This window comes from Alligator mississippiensis, chromosome 1, assembly GCF_030867095.1.
Source record: "Alligator mississippiensis isolate rAllMis1 chromosome 1, rAllMis1, whole genome shotgun sequence".
NCBI classification, from domain to species: Eukaryota; Metazoa; Chordata; order Crocodylia; family Alligatoridae; genus Alligator; species Alligator mississippiensis.
In genome coordinates, this window is record NC_081824.1 from 414,900,896 (window position 1) to 414,920,256 (window position 19,361).

The 19,361-nt window shown below is 39.6% G+C and overlaps 1 long non-coding RNA gene across 2 annotated transcripts; it reads right to left on the minus strand.

The window, feature by feature from the left end:
* Nucleotides 1–323: 323 nt before the first annotated feature.
* LOC102569969 (uncharacterized) lies at nt 324–16,667 on the minus strand. Of its 2 annotated transcripts, none has more exons than XR_002091442.2 (4): nt 16,444–16,667; nt 11,696–11,788; nt 3,223–3,676; nt 324–1,002 (listed from the first exon to the last, which is right to left on the minus strand). It is a non-coding gene; the product is annotated as an uncharacterized LOC102569969 (long non-coding RNA). The 2 variants fall into 2 exon arrangements; XR_002091441.2 differs by lacking the exon at nt 16,444–16,667 and adding an exon at nt 16,288–16,418.
* Nucleotides 16,668–19,361: the final 2,694 nt, after the last annotated feature.

A 19,361-nucleotide genomic window follows, 5' to 3' on the forward strand; every position in this document is an offset into this window, starting at 1 on the left:
CCTGGGGTCAAAAAATTGTGGGGAAAAAAAGCAGGGTGACATGTGGCAGTAGGCTGGTCAGTGGAGCCATGCTCCAGCTGCTGTCCAGGTTTCTAGCTGCAGGAGTGCTGCAGCTGTAGCTTTCCTGGTTCCTAGGACCCCAAGTAAGGCTACTGGCCCCAGTCTCCCCTATCCCACCCAGGGTAAACCACCATGCGCCAGAGTGTGTGGCACAAGTAGCAGCAGCACTGCTACTTGTCTGTGGGGGAATCAAACATCCACGCTCATCTGGATGTGGCCTACAAAGGAACTGGGAATATAACTCAGCAAGGGTCAAATCTGACTTGGTCTTTTAATTTGATACTTTATTGGAATCCGATCAAAATTCTAAAAAAGCAAAGCAGACTTTCAGAATATTCTTCCTCCCTACCCCCAAAATGCTATGCAAGTGAACGAACTTGATATTTATAGTCCTTCTATAAAACAACTAAGATGAAATAAAATTGGTCTTTAGCAAAGAACATTGAATCAAGCCCAAGAGTCAAGTCTTTTTTTCGGCGTGGCTTTTAGAGATTCTAGGACCAGGGTATTAGTACAATGACATAAGAGTCCAAGCAAAACCAGCCAGTCTGTGTTTCATTAACTTGTCAGACTCTAGACCAATGCATTTCTTCTACGTTCTAAAAGAAGATGGCCTTTTTGGACACAGCCATCCATATCAGAGATAAATGGTGTTATTTTTTTCTTTTATGACCCAATGAAATCACACCAATTACTTCCTTTTTAGTAAGTGCCTGAAACATGGTAAGGCCAGACATTATTTGTACCTAAATATTTAGCAAACCAGGACATGGGTACAGAAGCTCACTAGACCACAACAGAGGAACAATAATTGTCATTTTTGCTGTTCTTGGGAATGTATTGTACTTGGCGCTCTTAATTTGTCATTGAAGCAGAAGTTTCAGATGTTCTTTAGGAAGACGATTCTTAATTACATTCACTTGGATTTCCATTCCGTGGTAGCTGTGAATACACAGAGAAAACAGCTTAGCTGAACTACTACTGGCTTCAAAGCCTTTTTTTATTTTGTAGTTGAACATCTGTGGGCAGGATATTAGATTCTAAAGTGTGTGTAAAACCCGAGGATTTTTTCACAGGCTCCGTTTGAGAAGCCGCTACCCAATACTTCTACAATTTTCCAAGGCAGTCAATATTGGTTGCTAATCCAGTATGTAAAAGTCACCTTTGAATCTCTAGTCTAGAGTGACCTAGGTAGAATCCAAATTTTTTTTTTTAGTTTTGTCAACAGAAAAGAATTTATCATCCCTATGCATTACAAAGAACAGAGATACCAAACATTTCCTGCTATTCCACATTAGACCAGGTATTTAATAACAGGCTTAAAATGAAACCTTTAACAATTAATCAAAATACCATAAAGAGTTGATATATCAAAGAAAAGAAATACAGTTTAATACCTAAAGCAGGGGAATAGAAATTTAGTCCCATTCTAGTCCCAACTCTGCCAAACATTTAGTAAGCATCTACAAACCTAAGAGTACAGGAAGGCCATTATACTCTTCCTGTTTTGACTATTAAGAGTTGATATACCTTTTTTTCTTTTAAAGAAAGAAGTTAACTATCCATGCTAATCATCTACTGTATTTATTCAAAGAGATGACAGTGTGTCCCCCACCCCGCAATTGGCTCCATAGGAAAATGGCACTGGGCTGGAGATACTGCAGTACCAGGTCAGCACTGGAAGGGCCAGCTTTGACACCCCTACATTTGATCTTGATGGATACCACAAAGATAGGTTAGTGCAGCTCATTTGAATAAGACACATGCTACTGGCCCATTAAATGCAATCCACCTCACTGTTGGCACTTTTTCCAAGTCATGGTGAGCCACAACTAACTGCATACAGTTTACTCAGAATCCCTCTGTTGCACCCTCTCAGCCTGGGGCATTATATATGATTAATGTGGTCCACACTCCACATGGTGAAGCCAGACTAGGCTGCCCTGTGCCTTATCTGCACATCAATTTTTGAAGCATCTCATGACTTATGACTGGAACCAAGTGTTCTTGTCATAAGTGAAGGGTAATTAGCACATGGGCCCTTTATGGATGTGTGGTGGGGAGGGGAAGAAGGTCTATCTGGAGTATATACACATACTGAGCAATGGGATAACCATGGAGGGCAGGGCCACCCTAATCTTATGTGCCAGACTGAGAGAGGGCACAACTGAGGGATTCTGGGTGAACTGTATGCAATGCCATAGGGCCCAGCTTGATGAACTAAGATAAATCATAAACTGTTTGGGCTTTGGACTAATACCATGCATAGTTAATACTAGATATAAGTAGTGTTGCTCAAAACTGTGTTTGTGAAACTTGTGCCAAAACTTGCAGCAGTTTCAAAAAAAGGTTACATGCATCAATTCTGGATGAGCCAAGTGCCTAGGTGCTATATGAAAATTGCTATAGCTCTGTTTAAATTTCAAGGTTATTGTTTTCAAAGTTGTTCCGCACTTCCACAAGCTCTGGGACAGCAGGGTCTGACAGTAAGGAGGAGAAGGGGCTACCAAGGAAAAAGGTGGATGCAAGCACAGAGCAAACGGCTACCTGATCCCCCATATTTCTTCTCTCTGTTGTAGCAGGGAAAGGGACAAATTCAAGGCAAACCTCTAATAATTAAAGACACTATACCTGGAAAATCATTACAAGTGTATACATTTTCCATATATAGACTCTAATTATTGGGGTGGGGGGTCGTCTTATAAGTCAGTCATCTATTTGCTTAATACCATATTTGAGTAAATACTCTATTAAGCAAATAGCAGTTTTCTTCTTGGAGGAGCTTCCTTACTCCTAAGCTATACAAAGTGGTTCTCTGACTCAACTGAATTGTATATCATGTTTCACGCATCAGAAAGGGTGTATGTACAAGGGAAAGGAGAGAATCACTTTCACACGTGAAAAATGAGAATAGTATTTACCGACCTCAAGGGTACTGGAGAGGTAAACTGATTCTATTAGTAATTTACTCTAACAGTTCAAAATGTCATCATTTATTAAATAAGACTTGGAAAAAAGAGACAAATTTTCAAAAACAGATAATTCTGCCCCCAAGTTAATAGCAGGAAGCCCATTTTGAGTCAGACTAGGAATGAAAAGATTAACTCAGTTGGAACACAGACAAAAAGATTAAGGTAAGTTTGGAAAATTCAAAGAACTTACCTTATTACCTTCAAAATAGATTTCTTGCATTTTTGAATGGAAGCATATTCTTTTGATCTTATTCTGCATCACAAATCTCAAGGTGGCTCCTCCCCATTTTAAACTTTAGATTCTAGAACAATCTTATTTGCTGGTTTCCGAATTAAATTAAGTGTAAGAACACCTTACATTATACTATGTTTTTCCTATAAATACAGAAGGCCCAGGCCTACAGTGTGAGGCACCACATGTCTTTTTGGAGATGACTCTTCTTCCTCATCTTCCAAGAATTACTGGCAAAGTAATTTCTGTTCACCCAATTGTCCTTGTGGTGAACAGAAGCCCACAAGTTAGGAGTTGACGTAAACTGGCAGATTTCCCTTTCCAGTTCTGAGTCAGATGTATCATCTTTTTGTCAAGGGGTGGGAAGATACTGCCAAAATAATCTCTTCTTCAGAGTGCCAAATGAATGTACCTGTTTACAGACAGAACAGAATAATAGTGTAATATTGGTCTGTAGAGCATTACTGCAATTTATTCTTGGACCTTCAATATTTCTCACAAATATTCAACAGATAAAACCCTAAAAAGATATACTCAAGATATATTAATAGAACCATCCATATCTGACTGTATAATGCCAGGACAGGAATCAAACTGGTAACAAAAAGAAGGAGTGGTGTTATTTTAACTGAAGTGGTATGAAAATACTAGTTCTCCCACTGGTAGCTTCTCACCTGTCTTCTGGCAATTGAGTAAGTCTCCAAACTCTATCAACACTTGAAGATGTGCTCACTTTTAGATATGAGAGTAGTCCAGCTGGAATATTTACATGCATGAAAGCAAAAGCATTTGCAAGGGCCTACACTACCAATTTACACAGGAGGAGGAAACAAAGCAAAAAATTCAGAGATCACTAAAAACACTGCAAGATATTAAAAAATAACTCCCTAGAAGCAGAAAACCTACACATACTTTTGAATAAACTAAACAACACATAAATGAAAAAGAAAAGCTAATAGAGCATATGGCACGTTAACAAGTTAAAATTTCTGCTTTCATTTTTTGTCGTTTCATGAAAGTCGGTTATTGTTGGATGTTATTTTGTGCGATGACCTAATTTCCATTCTGAAGCTCCAATATTGGTTAAGATGTCTGGTGCAACGTGACTATTAGACTACGTATAGGTAGTCTCATTTATCAGGAGCTGGTGATCAGACCTGCAGAAAATGACAAAATGACCTTGGATATTTCACAGGGTTCTAGAGACATGGGGAGAGCTGTTCTCCAGAACACATTATTTGCAAAGTGCTGTTCTAGAGTCCCTAAGCAAGATAATAGAAAATTAGGGTTAGAAGGGACATCAGGAAGAGGCTCAGGAAACCATGTGGCATCTGTCAGAAGAAGCAACTTTTGAGCTGTCAGCCTGTAGATTATCCAAAGAGTTTTTTGCTGCAGAAAGCTCCGGTGCTTCTTCTTGTTCAGATAAATTATTTGACCCCAGCAGTCTTTCCTACCCAGAGCAGGGCGGCTGGACCCAATGATCTCATGAGATCCCTTCAAGCCCTAAATTTCTGTGAATCTGTGTGAATCTTAGTCCAACCCCCTGCTCAAAGCAGGCCCATCCCCAACTAGATCATCCCAGCTAAGGCTTTGTCTAGCTGGGTCTTAAAAACTCTTAAGTATGGAGATTTCACAACCCCTCTGGGTAGCTTGTTTCAGTGCTTTACTACCCTCCCAGTGAAAATTCCCCCCCCCCCCCCAAATATGTAACCTAAACTTCCTTTGCTGCAACTTGAGACTACTGCTTTTTGTTCCGTCATCTGCCACCACTGAGAACAGGTTAGCTCCATCCTCTTTGGAACCACCCTTCAGGTAGTTGAAGGCTACTATTAAATCCCCGCTCAGTCTCCTTTTCTCTGGACTAAATAAGCCCAGCTCCCTCAGCCTCTCCTCATAAGTCATATCTCCCAGCCCCCTCACTATTTTTGCTACCCTCCGCTGGACTCTCTCCAATTTGTCCACATCTTTTCTGTGGTGGGGGACTGAACACTAGACACAGTACTCCAGATGTGGCCTCACCTGTGCTAAATAGAGGGGAAGAAACACTTCCCCTGATATTCTGGCAATGCTCCTACAAATGTAACCCAGTATGCTGTTAGCCTTCTTTGCAATATGGGCACATGTCAGCTCATATTCAGCTTACTGTCTACCCCAGGTACTTTTTTGCAGAGGTACTGCTTAGCCAGTTGGTCCCAATCTTGTAGCAGTCTGTGGGATTGTTCCATTCTAAGTGCAGGACTTTGCACTTGTCCTTATTGAACATCATGAGATTTCTTTTGGTCTAATCCTCCAATTTGTTAGTCTCTCTGAATCTTAACTCTACCCTCCAACATATCTACTACTCTCCTCAGCTTGGTGTCATCTGCAGACTTGTTGAGGGTGCACTCCATACCATCTTCCAGATCACTGATGAGCAGTTCCAGATCATTGATACTAAGCAGTTCATTACACAGCAAGATAAAATGCACAAAAATAACCTGACAGTCTCTCCATCTCTCAAATCTTTAATATCAAAACACCTTACTGAAGGCTTATATTATGACTTAAATCTTCACAAAGTGTTTACTGTATACATTTTCTAAAAATATTAGCTCCACTTAATTATGTAATAAGCTATTAATGGGTACATCTATAAAGATGTTATGTCTGGTTCACTAGCCTTGGTTTTTAAAAATAACTGCGCTTGCTTATAATTTTACAACATTTTGCTCTTTTTTTTAGTTATTAGTGCAGCTGGTGTGAATAAGTTAGAAAGGGTCAAGAATAATCATTTCTTGGGTATTGATAGGCTAAGGCCAATTTAAAACATGTTTGCTCACAACATACTTTGCTTTTTATCCATATTTAATCATAAAAGCCACTGCATTTAGATACATCTATACTAGCATCTCACCACATGAAAATCCATACCTTTAAGATGACAGTTGAATGGTCTAATACAGAGACAAAGCTAACCACACTGAGCAAGTTATGCCTACTGGGGCAGGTAGAGACTTTTTTTAACTGGAATCCAGAGAAAAGCAAATTCCTATGGAATAAAGGTGAAGTCCTTTACTAGTTAGCAAAACTCTCAAATGTGATGAAATGCTGTGCTGAATAGGAAAGATCTGTAAAATACATTTATAAGTGACAAGTTCTAAGTAGTTTTCTATATAATGGAAAATTGGTCACACAGATCACTAAGAAAATTATATTATTCTGCAGTCTAAAACTGTGTGTGCGCACACATGCATGTAATTATAGCCAACATGTTAAGTTACTATCTTCATACCAGAATCATCAATCTGGCATGTGGGTTTGACAAACTGAATATTACACAAAAAAACTGGGAAAATTTACTTACTTCCTAAATGGAATGATTTTAAATGAAAGTATACATGTCAAGGCATTTGTACTTATTATGTTAACTGTTCATACACTAGTATCAAATTCTCAAATAAAATCTGTAGAAGTATCAATTTGAAAAAGATGAGCAAGTTTTAGTATCAAAATCATTGTACCTGTGACACCATAGGTGAAATCAGAACCTAGAGAAAGTGACTAGTATAAAGCTGGAACACTGTCTTCCACCACTGATGCTCTAGAACAAATTATTCTCCAAGCGGTAATTCAAGAGTCTGAGTTGTAGATTAAGATCTAAATTTTAATCCTGGCTGTAGCATTGGGGGGAGGGAGGGGGGGGGAAGGAAACACAGCAGGTCTCTCCCCATAGTCGTATTTCAAATGATATTTGTATCTCCCACTGATGTGAACAAAGAGAAACTAATTTTGGAATCACATCTATATTTTTACTAATCAAAGTAACAAGCCAAATGTATTTAATAACCCCAGCTATCTACACCAGAGAAATATATATAAGTAATGCAAGAAATCCTGGTGCAGGCCTTTGTTTCAAGAACATCTGTGTGACTCAAAACTACAACCTCCAATTAATATTTTCTCCACCTACTGGCCAAAACACCTTATTTGGATGGACTTGTGGTAAAAATCTCTACAAATACTGTCTAGAAATAGCAAGCAAAGCAGCTACAGCAATGTGTTAAGCAAAATCATTTCCCCTTTTTCTGAAGGCCTTCTGTAAATTGGGGGGGGGGGGGGGGGGGGGGGGAAGGACATGAAGAGATAATTCCATTCTGATCATCAGGAATCTGTCTGTACATGATAGTGCTAATCCTGTCATCATTACATTACAAGGAATTTGAATGTTTTGTGTGTATGTTTTCTGCTGGGGAGATGAAGGGTCTTATAAGGAAGCATCTTGAGAAATAGGTTACCCTCCTTTTCAAAGCTCCCTTTCCTGGAAGATATATGGGATATCTTACACTGCAGGGCATCTGGGAGAACTGTGCTTCTCCATATGCTAACAATCTAGAGACTGCATCACCTGCCCGATTTAAAGGGCAATCCCCCCTGCCCCCCTTGCGATTTAGTGAGCAACTCCAAGTCAAATCCTGTGATTTTCTCAATTTGCTACAAAATTTCCTCACATATGGCATCATTTGGGACATTTAATATATTAGACATGGTACCTTTAAGTATGAAAAATAAAAGTCAGTTGAAGCAGTCAACATGATTATGGTTTTACAATTATTTTCATGGATATTAACAACATTAATCCTTGCCACTTAGACCCAGTAATTTCACTGAACTCAAAATCACCATTAACAACAAAGGCCAATGAATTAAAAAAAAAAACAAAAACAACAAAAATATTCACAAACCTTACTTAAGAGCAAATTCTTAAAGGTTAGTGAGTTCAAGTCATAGTGTAAAATATTTTTAGTAATATGCACTTTTTACTTGCATTGAAATAGCATTTTTTAAAAAAAGCTGTTTTACTTTAAAATAGTATGAAATAGCGAGACAAAGATTAAGACATTCGAGAATAATTCAATTACGAAAGAAATGGTTTCCTTTTAAAATACTGCAAGCAAACATTTAGAGAAATAAGAGACTGAAAAAGAATTCCCTCAGAAAATAAGTTATTCACATTATTCACTCAAAAATACTTCAGACTAACGTGACTAACTGCCTTTCTTTAAAAATAATTGAAGTATCTGAATATTTCAAATAAACTTAAAGTTAGTGTGTATTAATAGTACATTACTCAAACACAGTAGTCAATCAGCTGTCTCTTCAACCACACCTTCAAACTAATATGTTTTAAAACTGACAAGCAAGGGATCCAACTGAAACAAGGTAGATTAATACACTATTCACTCTGTTCTGCTGATATTTAAGTGAAATCTGATCACAAAAAACAAAAACAGAACTTCTTAATCCATAAAATTGTTTTTGAAGCATTTTTGCTAAGTTTTGTGGTAAAAATAAAACCTGACAAGCGAGCCACTCCCCACTTTCCAAAAGCTTTTGGGTAAAAGAACAAAGATTTAAATGTAAAGAATTAATATTTTTAATGAATCATTAAATGTGATTATTTTTCAGTGTGCTGATTCTTAAAAAATGTTGTGTTGGGAGAAAAGGAGGAAGAATTAAGTATAAAGTGGGTCAGATGTAAAATTAACACATCTAGCATGCAATAGTTTACATTAAAATAGTAGTAAGGCTCAACCCAGTTTAAACAGAAACCAGAAAATTCAGTTATTATAGATTCCAAAATTAAAGTGCGTCTTGACTAAGATGTCATAGGGTTTTCAAACAGTTGATGATTTTACATGCATGGTTAAAGAGTAGGCACAAATTAAATAGCTGTATATCTCCTTCAGGGAAATTATTTAAGTTAACTTTGAAAAGCAAAAGAAGCCTTTAAAGAAAACAGAGTTGACACAGTAATCTGGAACAGCTCTTTTAGAGCAGTTATAATCTATTATATAAGCATGTGTTGTCAGCTCTCAAAACTATTGTTTACCCAACAAAATCTGTATGGTCGTGTGTATAAACCTAAAGTATGAATGATAAAAAATGCCTAAGAAAAGTTACTTTGCTAGAGTTTTACCCTTGCATATATCTTAGGTATTTTTATCCATTCTAAACTCATTATTGTTCAATAATGCAGAGTGATTTAAGTAGATAAAGTATACAATTTGTAAGTCATACCAAAATTTTAACTACATGGCCCTGCAGTCCTCATTTATGCTAAGCTTTCAATACAGCCACATGAGATTTCCTTAAGTAAGGATTGCAATAGTGGAACCTAAGTGAGAGAAAAAGCACAAATCTCAAAAAAAATTTCAAATGCACTTTGGGGTGGCAAAACAGACATGCTTAAGTTTCACTAAGGAAAAGTTTTAGAGCAAACCAACACCTGAAAAGTGATTTTTCTAATGAAAGCTGACAACTACTGACCTCAAGATAGTTCTTAACATATTTATTTTATTAAAAGGAAAAATGTTGCGATTACAAATATATTAAATTAGAGGAAATTAATTATTTTGAAAAAAAATACAAAAGAAAAAAAAGATTGGAAATACCAAGGTCATGATCCTGCAAATCCTTACTCATACAAATGAGTTATTAGGACTATTTGTGTATTTAAGGGTATCCAGAATTAGGCCCTAAATTTACAATAATCCTTGGAATTTATAGTTTAAATCTATAATTTTCCAGCAAAATATTGCATTAGAGATGCCCTCAGTTTGTATCAGACCAAGGAATACTCCATCAAGCTTTCAATCTTTTAAATATTTCACTTGGGAGAGTTTAATACTTTTGCCTTGCAATATACTCCTGATTTTCATTAACAAGATTGAACAGCTTTTGTCCGGGGGTGGGGGGGAAGAAAGTATAAAAAAACCCAAAAACCTGCAAAAATATTATGCAAGGCCCTCATTCTTACAGAACCAGAAAGTCAAATTATTCATAATGTTACAGTATCTACACCAAGACAAAAAAAGTTGTGAAGAACTTGTAAGATTAAAAACCATGGTACATCAAGCTTAATTTCAAGGTAATGTGTGTATGTATATGTTTAAAAAAAAAATAAGTCACAAGAAAATTGTTACTTTTCTTACTTAAAAAAAAATTAAAGTAGTTCTTTCTCGCCACAAAATAAATTAGGGATATGGTCTAAGTTTTATTAAAAGCAAAGTTACCCTGTATTCCAATAATATCAAGATTTTATATTGTGTACTCAAAGTTTTGAATTTCATACCTGATAATTGTGTGCAGCAGACAAGTTCCTTACAAAATTGTAATACTATAAAGGAATATTTTCTATGCAGTTTTCAAGAAAAAAAAATTGTCCAAGTTACTATATGACAGAAGGTATAGTAATGGCAAGAGCTAGCAATCTTTCACAGAGATCTGAACTCAGCTACAGAGCAAGGATAAGTGATGAGTTTATGTATAAATGAATTTGTAGATTTTTTTAAAGGTATTATCAGCAAATATATGGGCCATCTAAAATTTTTGTTTTACAAAATATATAGCTTCTACCTTGCTAGAATTATTTCATACAAAATATGTACATTTAAAAGCAGTAAATCTTGATGAAAGATAAAAACTGGAGACGCACCGAATTCTGAGTTTACTGATGTCACCGTTTGTTCATAAAATTAGTTGTTGCCACAATACACTTTATGAAAGATAAGAATCTTAAAATTCCTGTTCTGTTTAGTGTTTAAACACATTTATTTGATCTTAGTATAATTATATTTAAAAATTTTAGGTATTTATTTTAATAGTTAGCTGAGATTATTCATATGCCAATAGATAGGTCTGTATTACTTGGAATAGATTTCTCATTTTCAACCAAATTAGCATTCTTACTGAAGAAGGACTTGTGAGATGAGTATGGTATATTCTATGCATATTATTAAATTATTTATTGTTTTACTCCATACAATTGGTGTATTTATTGAAAAAATACCTAAAATAAATTAAATTTCTGACTATATTTTCCTGGGTGGTGGCCTTTAAAAAAAGACAATTTTGCATGTTCTATGCTGCTGCTTTACTTGTCAAATGGCCAATTAATAATATCTTTTTAAATAAATTTTGCAGAGTACATTGAAATGCACCCAACTGGTTCTCTATTATTCTCTTTAATACACCCTGCTGATAATAGAATAGTTACTTAAAAATAAACAATATATCGTCCATACTCCCCCCCTCCCCAAGAACAGCAGCTTTCAGTTGGAGCAATTTCCAGTATAAGACTATGAGAACAACACTATATGGAGAATGTATGCAACTCCAATGATCAAGGCTGTTGCAAACTCAGCTTTTTGTACATATTTTGGCCACTTAACACATAGCCTGTCTTCAGAAGGAAATGGAGACTAAATAAAAAAAGTCTTTAAAAACTTTACAGAGTGAGTGTAAAGAAGAATAACTTGTACAAACAAAAAAAATCTTTAACTACCTCAGCAAAACAGGGTCATTTTGAATAAGCCAGAGAACCTCCATTACTACACACATTTAAAAAACAAAAAACCATATGCAATAAGGGGTATGTTAATACAATATATACCATACTTATACTGCATCAGCTTTTCAGAGAGAATTTTTCAATCACAGAAGTAAGTTGTTCTCCAGAATCAGCTCTCTATTGAAAGGTCAAAACCTGCAATAAAAATGTCATGTATTATAACATATTTCCAACACCCAGAGTTTCATGGTCGATCCCCAAACATAGATGTAGGTCATCAAATTGACCCTCACTTTGTCTGCATTACAGGAAACCCTAATTTTAAAAATACTCTTTTTTTTTTGCCTAACTGACTTGATTAGGAACACCTGTGATATGCTTCTTTATTATCAGAAACCTTCTGAAACAAATCAGATTAACATGTTTCTGCTTTCATTCTCCCTGTAACATTTTTGCAGAAGTGTGAGGAGGGAGAGAAAGATTAGGAGGGGAAAAAAACTAACTTAAAAACTATTTAAATAATTATTGTGTGCATGCTAACTCTGATAGCTCTAAAAATATGCTACGGACTGTTAAAGTGTTTACCATGTGCTGCTTTCTTTAAAAAGTTTTAACCCGTTTTTCCCAAGATATCAGTAGCATCATCAACATGTTAGTGAGGAGTAACTGTATTATGCATATAAGCTATTTTACACCATATTGAATAATATTCTTCTGTCATCATAATACCATACATTTTGACGGAAAATATATTTGGTGGATAAAAATAAGGAAAAACCTAATAATAGAAGGTCACTTTCAAGTATCTACAGAAGGAAGCAATACATTCAAGGAGCAAAATTATCCGATTATTTTTTTGTAGCATCAGTACTATGTGCTTTGACAAGATACACCCTAAGTCTATTAAATAAGCAGCAGCTGTCCTGATCTTGTCACCTGCTTAGAAAATATTTTCAATAGGATTTGCTTTTTACTCCTTAATTGTATTTTCAAAATTCATTAAAGACAGCAACTGTATCATTTAATAAACAAGGTTACTTTTATTGTAAAAAATAAATTTTCTTTACTTCTAGGTCCCTTTCTTCCAACATGTCTTCCCTATTTCCACCCTCTTAAGAACAAAACTTGAAAATGATCCAAAGCCACATAAAATAATTTATTTGGTAAAAAATTTCCCTCAAGTTTTTATACTAATATTTAACATATTAAAATATAAACACAAATTTAAAATCTTAAGTTTGAAACTTAATATTATGAAAACATGTTAAATCATAATCAGGGTAATTATTTTTTCCCTTGGAAACAAATCAAATCCAATTAAGCATTTCATATTAGAATACAAATTAGTGGGCATGTGAGTTAATTCTATAGGTTTATTAATGATATTTTCAGAGTGCAAACACTTATTTCTGAACACTTTAGAACCTAAATAGTCAAGGTAGGTTCCCCCCACTCACACCCAATAGTGGTTCTTTAGATATTAACGAGGACCAACAGCCACTGCTATTTTTCATTTTCAGGTAATATGAGAATGTCTTGATTTATTTTGCTAAAATATTTACTAAGATTTCAGAAGAGTTACCCATAACTATCTATACATTCTAATTGTGTATTTACACAGCAATAAAAGGGGGCATGCTTGTACTGTATATTTAGCTAACTGCTGAAATTTGAAAGCATCTATGATTAAAGAAAGCCTTTATAAATGTATTGTTTTCCATAAAGGTAGATATAGTAAGCTACAATTAGATGAAAAATATTAATTAAAAAAGTTAAAAATAGTAAATAAATAAATAAATAAATATGCTGAAGAACTGAAGTTTCATTGTTCTTCCCTAATCTCTATGCAAGACTACTGGAAAGCCACACACACACACAACAAACAAACAACCCCCCCCACCCTGACTAAATTATTTATTACAGACCCATCAGATCTCTAATAGACAGCTTCCAAAATATTTCTGTTATGCAAATTAGATTTTTTAAAAAGTTTACTATAAAGGGTTAAACATCAATACATGTATTGATTTAAATGCTATTAAAAACAGAAACAGAAGATTTCAAACCAAGCCAATTCTAGCCATCTCCCAAATACATTTTATTACCCAGAAATAGGGATTTCCCATGATGGCTTCCTTTTTAAACCCAAGTAGATCTATGGTATCTACAATATGTATTAAGACAGCAGATACCTTGCAAACCTATAGAGCTAGTGTCAATGTCAGAGCAATAAATAAATAATGTTGGTTTGTTGACTGAAGTAAAGATAAAATACAAAAAGGCAATCAGTTTCTCTCTTGCCATTCCTTCAATATGTGTGGGTGATATTTCTAATGTAAAATACATTACTATTTCAGTCAAGAAAAATAGGTAACTTTACTCTAAACTACAGCATTTCTAGAAGAATCACAGAAACATAATAAAACCATCTACGATAACATAAAATTATATGGTTTGTTCAAATAAAATATTCTAAAATGTACTGCTTGTAAGACAGAACATTCTGATGAGGAGTCTAGTGCTATATATTAGGTATTTAGAAGTTGCAGTGATATGCATACAGAATATTTGCAAAGTATATTTATTATTCTGTCCAAAACAAGCTATTTTCTATTTCTAAAACTGTACTATAAAAACCCATTTTAACTAGGGCACAATACACCTAAACTTCACTCTCTATGGTTTCCAAATACACCCAAAAATAAATCTTAGATGCACTCTACCTTTGACAGTCTGTGATGAAATGAGTAATGAATGTAAGTTACTAGAATGATTAGTAACTAGTGAGGGGGGGAGGGGAGGGAAGGGGAAGACTACATCTAAGAAAGCAAATACCTGCAGCATACACATGAAGTATAATGTTAAAAGTTCCCCAGTTCCTTTTAATATAATGCTTCCCCAAGCAGATAGCAAAGAATAGTAAATTGCTATAAGAGCAAGTGCTTCAACACTATTCTTCCCATATAAATTTAAACTATGCACATAGAGACACACAAAACACTACCAAAAAATTGATACACCTGTTAGAATAGCCTTAGGACATCCAAAATGGATAAAACATACACCTTTCCTAGAATGTGTGTAGGCAGGGAGTATGCATGCACTTTAAGCTGTATATAACTACATGTTCTGACACATCGCCATACAGTTAATTAAGGATATCAAAACTATTTGTTCAGAAATAAGATTTCCTCCTAGCTCTGCATTTCAGATAGAACAGTATAAGTCCCAATCCTAAAGAAAAACAATAGAAAAAAAAGGAAAAAAAAATAGAAAAAAAAAATCCAACCAAAGAAGATAGGGCATAGTGTAACTTTAATATTTAGTAGGTGTATGCTCCACCTTAAAAATGCCATCACAGTACATTTTAAATGTAATACCAGCCACATTCAGGCACACGTGCACACTGCTCCAAGTTACAAAAAAAAAAATTATATATATAAAAAATAAATAAATCAGAAGTTCCTTTAAACTTTGGTCGATTTACACTTACAAGAGAGCTTGTACTTCTCGGAAGTCTTCAATGCAACTTACAGTCTTTAAGAAGACAACTGTAGTTTATTTGAAATGTCTTTCTGAAAGCCAAGATAGCCCAACAGGCTTAATAGAAACAAATTAATAAAAACTGTATTGATTAGGTTTCATGATAAAGTGTAGCAATCTATGGTCATAAGCGGGTAATTTCAACTTGCATTCGTCTCTCTAATGGTAATACAGATGCTTAGAGCCAGAAATTCACGGTTATTTCCTCAAAAAGTAACTCTGTTTAAGGGCAAGTAAGCATCAGTTAAACAAGGTGAAAAATGCAATCAGTTCTTCCAGGTTCTGTTTAGAAAAATATCACTTTGTTTATACAGTCAAATAAGGAGGAAATCAAATATCAGGTAAAATAAGTTACCTGCATATCCAATGTCTACTGATATCCAATTGTCTCCTGCTTTTTTTTTGCCACACCCACTTTTATATAGTTACAAAATATGGGCATGGTGAAGTTAAGAAAATGCAGCCACAAAGGGTAATTGTTTGATGTAGTCAAATACATAATAAATACAAGTTTAATTATTTAAAAAACAGATGGAAATGATGTATCCTCTGTATATTATGTCCATGACTGTCAAAGACTGACAATGCATACGCACCTGTACAGTACTAACTTACATTTTCTAAATGAATTGAGTCAGGACAGTTATTTCCCTGAAAGTGAAACTCAGTCTTTGCAAGTTTTCTTCCACTGAAAAGCTTTTAAAATACTTATATTTTAAAAGCACAGGCTCAGCTACATAATAAATAAAATCTTTGTACACATTCCCACACCATGTTAAAAAAAGTTTATTAAAAAACAAACAAGCCAATAGTCCAGTAGCAATCATGTAAACTGGAAGAAATAAGTCCAAAACTTCAGCAAGTTCCCAGCAATATCACAACTTCAATGATTAAACTGAATTTTCTGTCTACCAGGAAATAAAACTTCACAGAGAAGTTAAGGCACTGGAGCTGAGAAAAGGACTGTGTGAGATGAATTAAAAAAAAAAAAAAAAAAAAAAAAAAAAAAAAAAAAAGAGAGAGAGAAAAAGAAAAGGAAAAGAGAAAAACCGGAAAAAAGACAAGCCGCATCCCCCTCCCCCCCAGGTCCAAAGGCTTCTCAGAAGAAAGTCTTCTTAAACTATTGTACTCCTCCGTTACACAGAAAGTACCTTGAATCACAACGCAGCAGTGAACAGGCTGGAAATGCGAAGTTTTTGCATTTCACTTTAAGACCACAAGCTTTCAGCCGTGGACACAGAGATCCTTCCTGCAGCACTTCTGCACCCCAACTCTGCCCTAGGTCCCTCCTACGTGGTTCACTTAACTCGTTCGTGGCGGAGAGGAGGGTGCGAAGCGAAACGCACGCGCTGCTGGCACGCAGCCGAGGGGACGGATCCGCGGGGCGTGTGCGCGCGGGGGGGGAGCGGAGAAATCCTCTGACCCAGCGCAATTTTCAAGTCTCAGCACCGCGCCCGGGGGCGGGGGAGGGGCAGGAGCTGGGCCGGTGTTTTCTGACCTGGCACCTCCGCGAGGGCCCGCGCTGCCACGGGCGGGAGGGAGGCGCGCCCAAGGCGAGCGGGGACAGTGCAAAAAGACTGGGGGGGCGGGAATATCCATACGCCTTCCTGCCTCCGGGCGCCGAAAGCGAACGGGGAAGTAGGAAGAGGAATAGAAAAGTAGCGCGGGCGCCGCTATCCGGGAAGCAGCCGGCCTGCCCCCCCCGCACCCAGATGCCTGGCGGGTGCGCAGCTCGGCCTTGGCCCCGGCGGGGTTAAGCGGCGCCGCGGAGAAAGCGCGGGGTGTCACCTCCCGCCACAGCCCCGCCGGGCCGGAGGGAGGCGGCTGCTGCGGAGCACAAGCGCCGCAGCCCGAGCCCCGGCGGGGAAACGGCCACCAAAGAAAAAAAAAAAGGGGGGGGGAGAAAAAAGGAGGGAGAGGAGAGCGGCGAGGCCAATGACAAGCCGCGCCCGCCGCGGGTGACAGAGACACCAGCCTGGGGCGGAGGAGGAGGAGGCTGCGAGCGGCCACGAGCGGCCACATCTGGCAGCCGCTGCCGCCGACGGGAGCGGACTCGGCGCTGGGGACGGGGAGGGGCAGCGGCAGCACCTCCACCTCGGCCGGCCCCGGCATGCAGTCCTCGCCCGGGGCCCCGCCACTCCGCGCTGGGCCGCGCCGGGGTGCGGAGCAGCTGAGCCGCCGCCGAGGAACCGGCGGGCGCGGGGAGCGGCCCGGCCCCCGACCGGGGAGGCGGCTGAAGTGCGGGCCGAACCCGGCGGGGGGCACAAACCTGCTGCCTCTACGGGGGGAGGGGGCGAGGCAGCAGCTCCCGCCCGCGAGCCTCCCCTGCCGGGCTCGGACAGTGACAGGCACCGCGGACTGGGGCCAAGGCCGGGGCCAGGCTCCCACTGCCGGCGCAGGGCGCTGCGGCTGTCCCCCTCCCCGGCTCTTACCGGAGGCGCCGCGGGCGCTGCAGGCGGCGGCTCCCTGGCGGCAGGCAGCGATGCGATCGGGCATCACTCGAAAATGGCGCCGAAAGCGCAGGGCTCTTCATTCAAATTCGTTAGCGCCAGCCCCACGCCCCAGGGCATGCCGGGAACTGGGGGGGCGAGGGGCCGCTCGGGCTGAGCGGCGCTGGCGGCCGGACCCGGCGCTGCTGTCAGTGCGCCCCTCCCCCCCGCCCGCGCGCGCCACCAACCCAACCGCCACTGCTGGGGGGAGGGAGGCAGGGCGGGGGGCGGGATGTCACCCGGACCCCGGCCCCGGGCAGCGGCACGGCGCGCTCAGTCACCGCCCGCCGGCGCGGCAAGGTAACGAGCTGGGGGGGCAGCGAGAGAAGTGGGGGTGAAGTGGGATGGGGGTGGCGGTAGGAGCCCCCCCCGCAGCGCCTCGCCCCTTGGGCCCGATCCCGGCCGCACGTGCAGCCCCGGGAGCCGCCCGGGGAGAGAAGCGGAGGGGGACCCAGGCGGGCGGCGGGGAACTCTGACTTTGGCACTTGGCCATTGGCGCAGCCCCTCCCCCCGCCTCCTGACGGCGCGGCGAGAGCCTCTCGCCCCATTTCACAGACGGGGAGACTGAGCGGGCGGCGGCTGCGCCCGACCCCCGCAGCGCCCCGCTGCCTCCGCGCGTGCCCGGCCCGGGCTGAGCTGAGCTGAACTGAGCTGACAAGACCGCGGGGCCCGCCCGAGGCTGCGGGAGACGCGGCGCGGGGAGCGGAGCAGTTGGCAGCTCCGCTCCCGCTGACTTTCAAAAACCCGAGTCCCGCGAAGCGCCCGCAGCGGAGGCTCGAGGCAGGGACGGGTGCAGGGTCTGTCCCGGCGCAACCTTGCCCTTCCCGCCTCGCGGACACCTGAGGCGGCGGCGCGCCGCCAGCGCGGGGTTTCAGCTGGGCATCTCCTTCCCGCCCCCGGAGCCCCCTAAAATGGCCTCGAAGCGCATTTCCCGGAGAACCCGGCACCTGAAAAGCCGCCGGCTGGAGCGGAGGTGCCGGGAGGGTTCAAACCTGAAACAAAAGCAGTCTTTTCTGCGGAAGGAGGGAGACGGGTTTGCTATTAAAAAAAAAAAAAAAAAAGATAGTGAAAGTCAAACTTGGAAAAAGCTGCCTGTGAACTGAGGCGACGCTGTGAAAACTTCAGCTGAGAAACATTTTAGTCCTCCCTGGGGGCATGTAAAAACAGGACGTCCCCACGAAAGGATCAATGAGAGCAGTGAAAGAAGACTGGTCCTGTCTACTCGCCCTCCTTCTCACTGATAGCGTTTCAGATACTCGCTGGGGTTGTTTTTTTTGCCATGGACATGTTTTTTTTCTAACTATGGCCCAAAAACAACATGAGACTATGATGGGCATCTGACACTCAACATAATGAAATGAATTTGCCTTGTTTTTGTGAATTACTGGCATTCTCAGTGGAAACTTTGGGAGAAGTTCCACTGAGATTTGTAGTTAACCTGAGAGCAACAGCAGACTTAAAAAATTCCATGTTTAGCTTCCACCCTGAGCACACATGGTCTTCTTCCCTGCAAAAATTTGTGCATAGGGTTAATTTTTAATGCCTTATGAACTTTTAATGCCTTATGACTAATGCTCCTATACTTTACTCATATAATTTGCTCACATATTTTTTCAGGATCATGGCCCTAAACAAATATAATTGAATTTTTCTAGGTTTTTTCATATGAAGGCAAAATGCTTCCACTTGAAACTTAACAGCAAAACACTCTGAACTTTATCATTCTTTCTGGCATT